The 5,555-nt window shown below is 33.4% G+C and overlaps 1 long non-coding RNA gene across 1 annotated transcript; it reads right to left on the reverse strand.

The window, feature by feature from the left end:
- Nucleotides 1-225: 225 nt before the first annotated feature.
- LOC149781713 (uncharacterized) lies at nt 226-5,088 on the reverse strand. Its single transcript, XR_016414769.1, has 3 exons — nt 4,951-5,088; nt 1,021-1,188; nt 226-425 (listed from the first exon to the last, which is right to left on the reverse strand). It is a non-coding gene; the product is annotated as an uncharacterized LOC149781713 (long non-coding RNA).
- Nucleotides 5,089-5,555: the final 467 nt, after the last annotated feature.

A 5,555-nucleotide genomic window follows, 5' to 3' on the forward strand; every position in this document is an offset into this window, starting at 1 on the left:
TAATTTTGGAAAATGAAAATGTGTTCTTCAAACAGAAGAGGCAAAAATGGAATAGAAGGAAGAAAGACTAAGGAAAATGTAAGTAAGGTTAAAATGTGACCACTATCATTTCAATCAAAAGTGTGAAAAGCTTTCATTTAAAACTCGTTGATTTATACAACTTAAAAAAATAAATCCCCGTTACAAATAAAACATTGAAATAAAAATAATGCTAAAGTAAAACTTTAAATAACTATTTATTAAAATGCCACAGGAAATATACGGACGAAATCAATATTTACGATTAATGGAAAAGGTATAAGTTTGGAACAAATGTTTCAGTTGAATTTATTTAGTCCTGTGGTGTCTCATACTAAATCTTTTTGCATTATGGATAGTCCCAGGTGTTTGATGATATTTTGGTTTATTCCTTTCAATGGAAGAATCTGAAAGATAGAAAAATATAATTTAGCGTATGATGAAAATGTATGCTGTAGTCAAGTCTATCTATTTGACAGGTGATCTAATAGAAAAAGTTGTATCCGCTGTTTATCCCTTGTTTTATGTATATTTTATGTGTGTGATTAAGTTTACATACATGTTGAATTTCCATAACAAAGAAACGGTCATATTTTCAAGAGCTTTAAAACACACTCTTCTTACAAAATGTCACACTTTAAGATTATATATTACTTACGTAAACATATTACAATACAGTGAATTATTAACAGATATAAGGCGAAGTTTAATTTGACTAAATAACTATTTAGATACAATGCAACGATCATATTCATATGGACGAAACATTTTCATCGGAAATGAGAAATCATTTGTAAGGTCTTTATTTGAACGAGGACTTAGAAATTACAGTTTGATATTGTATCAGGAACAATACGGTGCACAATACAGAAGCAAAAATATTGACATATATGTATACGCGTTTTCATTAGAGTATGATTTTAAAAATTGTTGAACCTGAACCTTGCAAACATAAATATGTGCATCGTGTTAGCGAGTGTATATGTCGGTAAACAGACATACCGATTGATTAGCCGTGGTGTTTTCTGGGACAACACTTCACCTTATGACACCATTTATCCTTTGGTTTGCAACACTTGCCCAACTGGACTTCAAATTTGAGGCAATGTTTTCGGCAAATGCATTTGGGATGAGGAGGATGATGATGAGGAGGAGGAGGAGGGATGAGACCTAAGACGAAGACAATACATATATTAAAAGTTGCTACAATTAATAAAACCGAGTCAACCTCATTAGTCTATCGGCCTCACTTAGCACTTCCTTATTACAATAGCTAGAGACATAGTGAGTGAGAGAGACACATAGATATAGATTTAGTAAAGTATTTATTTCTATGTATCACAGAATTGTTAATTCTATACTCTTTAACCCCTTTTACAGTCATATCTACCCTTCTTCTCATTCATCCCAATCAAAACAAATTCGCAAGATTAAATATCAAACAACATACAGCTGTACTCTGTTTCATTTGGTTTGGAAAGGAAAACAAAACACGATTTAAATCACACAAAGTCTCGCACGCATGAAAAATGCAGGACAACAAAAGTAATATTTTTGCATAAATCTTTTCTGAGCGAAGCCAAATTGCGAATTTGTGTTAGTACATAGGCTGATAGTATGTGTACAAAGTATAGGTCGGATGAAGCCGAAAATTACATCGACCAATTTTCTTTCGTTGCGTAATGCACTGAAAGATATTGGTCAATGCAGTTGTTAGGGACAATCAATATAAAGTGCAACATAGACGAATGCAGATAAGGGTATATCTTGTTTGTAACTGGGCTGGACTTATAAGCGTGTACAAGTGATACTCGATTATCGGTCGGATCAAGTTACAAGCAGCACAAACCCTGTTCTTGCGTCACACAATGCGCTGCAAGATATTGGTCAATACAGCTTGTTATGAGTAATCAAAATAATAAACCTTGATTAATTGATTCCAGATTAGGGTCTATGTTGTTTGTAACTGGACTAGACTTATTAATGTTGCTTGGTTCATATGATGTTTTATTTTATTTTACTTTAGCCTGCTGCAGTCGTCATTAGCTTGTCCTGCTTGTTTGGTTTGCTTTATTCCACTGTATGCATCATGTCGATTGAATCTGTTACACTTGTGATTTTTTTTTTTTTGTTTGTTGAATATTTGTCTTTTCGTTTAAACATTATTGTAAGCATTATTTTTATTTTATTTTTTCTTGTTTGATCTTAAATTTACTTCATTTTAAATTCCAATTTTTGGCATCAATTACTTTTCATAAATACTATGGTGTCTACGATTACATTATCTGCGATACATGTCATTATGACTGACACAATCGTTGTATAGGACAACAAGCTACCTGACATCATCTCATTATGACTGACACAATCGTTGTATAGGACAACAAGCTACCTGACATCATCTCAGATATGTTGTTAAATAACCACTTTGCAAGCATAACGAATTAATTTGAAAGACAATACAATACTTTTCACGCGTTCTTAAAACGTTAATTAGAGTTCAAACATTCAAATATTTACAACACTGCCAATAAATATTTCTGTGGGTAAAATATGCCAAACCATCAAGTGTCGGTATTGGAGAAAATCTAAATGTGTGAAGTTTCGTATCAACATTTATTGCTACACACACAAATGTTATTACCCCATCCAAACTATGAACATTTCTGCGCAAAGGAATACCTTGCATTTATTGGAATATCACTAAAAATAACCGGGTATAGTTATGTACATACTTGAGATCTTCGAAACTATTTTCATACGCAAATTTAGATGGACGTGCCTTTGAGCAAATAGTGACACAATTAATATTCCAGCTTGAAGTGATAATATCTAGAAAGCAAGTCCGAAGTAGAGGTAATATACATTACGATTGAATTTAGCTACACCGGTACTATAGGTTACAACATATTATAATTCTAAGTTTAACTCAGTCTTTAACCTGCCTAATAAGCCAGTGAAAGTTTATATATATATATATATATATATATATATATATATATATATATATATATATATATATATATATATATATATATATATACATACATACATACACATACATATATGTGTGTATGTATGTATGTATGTATGAGTGGACGGAACTGGGCTGAATTATGAAATATCTGGTTCCTGATTTTTAGCACATTTCTGAATCGGCCATCTTATTAAAATTGCATAGATGATGGAATTTATGTGTATTATTTGAATTACCTTGATTATTACCTTGACTTTTTAATAACATGAACTCCTTGAAAATTTGCAAGTTATTGGAAAAAAATAGTTTGCATTCTTATGTTATATAACGAGAAATTATATCCCGCCACCAAAATGTTTTCATGAACAGTTGCTCAATAAACTATAGACTTTTTGTGTCGAATTAAATACACCACATATTCAAAATGTCCAGTTCCATACTGAGAATTTCCTTTGAAAGGTCCAAGAAACGTCTATCACGCCTGTAACGGGGGATGAATGCCTCTACTAATTTCACTTTCGGATAGTGTTCCATATTTAAATTTCATCAATCTGTATATATATCTACCAAGAATGAAGCGTGCTGTGCTATGATACATAGAAGTGATATCAGATGTTGTTATATACAAAAGGGCTGTTACATCCGCCATGTTTATGTCAATTTCAATACAGCAATCAAAATACCATCGAAGGAAACATTTTGAATGTCATCCTATACTATTAATATTATCAAGTGCTTACTAATTAGCATAAAAACGTTTATTTGAAAATAGGCGTTCTCCATCTTAAATAGTTGTTTTAGACATTCAATGATTTCGTAAATTGCGCTAATTTTATTGCTGTCAAACTTAATAGAGTTATCTGGGCTATGATCATTAGGAAATATTTCTTTCTATTAATATGCCTCTCTAATTAAAACATTTTAAAGAAATCTAAAATACATTTTGAGATGTGTTAATCTTTAAATGTATCGTATACAAAGCTATCTGACATCAAATCGAAAGGGACTGATTATGCTATGTGAATTTACAAACGTGAAAGTCACATGAAGAAATTAAAACCTTTTGTGCTGGCATATTAATTAACGTATGGATATATGCGTTTCTAATTCAAGAATCAGTTGACTAATTTTTAGAGGACAAAGTACTAGAACGCGTGTAGAATTCGCTCCATGATGGCAATATTAATTTGGCATTCCACGCTCTTCAAGTTGGAATTCTACAAATCTTAGTTTTTTGTTAATGATTCTGCTGGCCACGTCAAGTAAATTAAAATTACATACAAGACAGTAGATCGCTTCATAGAAGATTGTTTGCCTTTCTCAGAAATTAGAGAAAAGCATGAATTAGTATCACGTGATAATAAAATGCAAGTATTCGTAATAAAAAACGCAACAAAAAAGTTATTATAATTATTACTTGATATACACAGATTACAGGTAATTGTAAGCTCAATTAACCGAAATATATTGTATTAAAACCAGATTTATTCCACTACACACTGCCATAATTAATTAATACTGTCGGGGCCCCGAGTGGCCGAGTGGTCTAAAGCGCTCTTCGTTACGGATCACTGCCATCTCACCTCTGTCTGCGGCGGTTCGAGTCATGGATTCAGCCAATGTGGGCATGTGAGAAAGCTTGCCAGTAGCTTCTCGTGGGTCGGTGGTTCTTTCCGGGGTTTTCCGGGTTCTTCCTCCACCATTAATACTGGCCGCCATGTATAGCCTATCGTGTGCTGAAAAATGGCGTTAAACCCCACAACAACAACATTAATACTGTCAATGAAGCAATCTTTATAGTTATATAACATGTGCACCAAATAATTTATACAGATGAATTTGAATGAGTAAACACACACACACACATACACACACACACACACACACACACACACACACACACACACACACACACATATACATACATACGTGTGCATGTTATTTTCATTACTTACCCTGTGTACTAGCTATTAAAACGGCCACAGTTGACGCAAAGAGCAACAATAATAGTAGCTTAGACATTGTCCAAGTATGATGAGAGATGACTTGATTACCAACGGAAATCTTGCGTATCTTTATGTGCTGTTGACTATTTCAACGTCTTTTATACCTGGGAGTTGCATGTACAAACATTTGTGATTAATGATGCAGATGACAATATGATGGATTGTTTTGGCTTCAATGATAGAATCATATAGACAATGCGGATCTACTGCGGTTTAAGTCACTATGCAAACTGAAGATATATTGACGTAACAGGAAAAAACACGTGCAAGGAGTACACTGATTACAAGCCATAATATGTGTTTCCTCCTTTGATTTCTATTATAGCATACTCCGTTGCCTGGTTTAAAGGTGGAGCAAATGGAGAAGGTAGTACAAAACAATACAAGTGTCAGCAACGCAAATGAGATAGTATTGTGGTGGTGGTTGTGGGGGGAGGGGGAGGGGCAGTGCTCTCTTTGAAGTTGTCCTGGGGCTTCCTACCACATTTTTCAGGCTTTGGAAAGATCATAAATTAAGACAGAATTATGGTAGCTGATCAAACGTGAGACTCTCT

The sequence above is a fragment of the Sinohyriopsis cumingii genome, chromosome 15 (genome assembly GCF_028554795.1).
Source record: "Sinohyriopsis cumingii isolate HCF-2022 chromosome 15, ASM2855479v2, whole genome shotgun sequence".
Taxonomy (NCBI): domain Eukaryota; kingdom Metazoa; phylum Mollusca; class Bivalvia; order Unionida; family Unionidae; genus Sinohyriopsis; species Sinohyriopsis cumingii.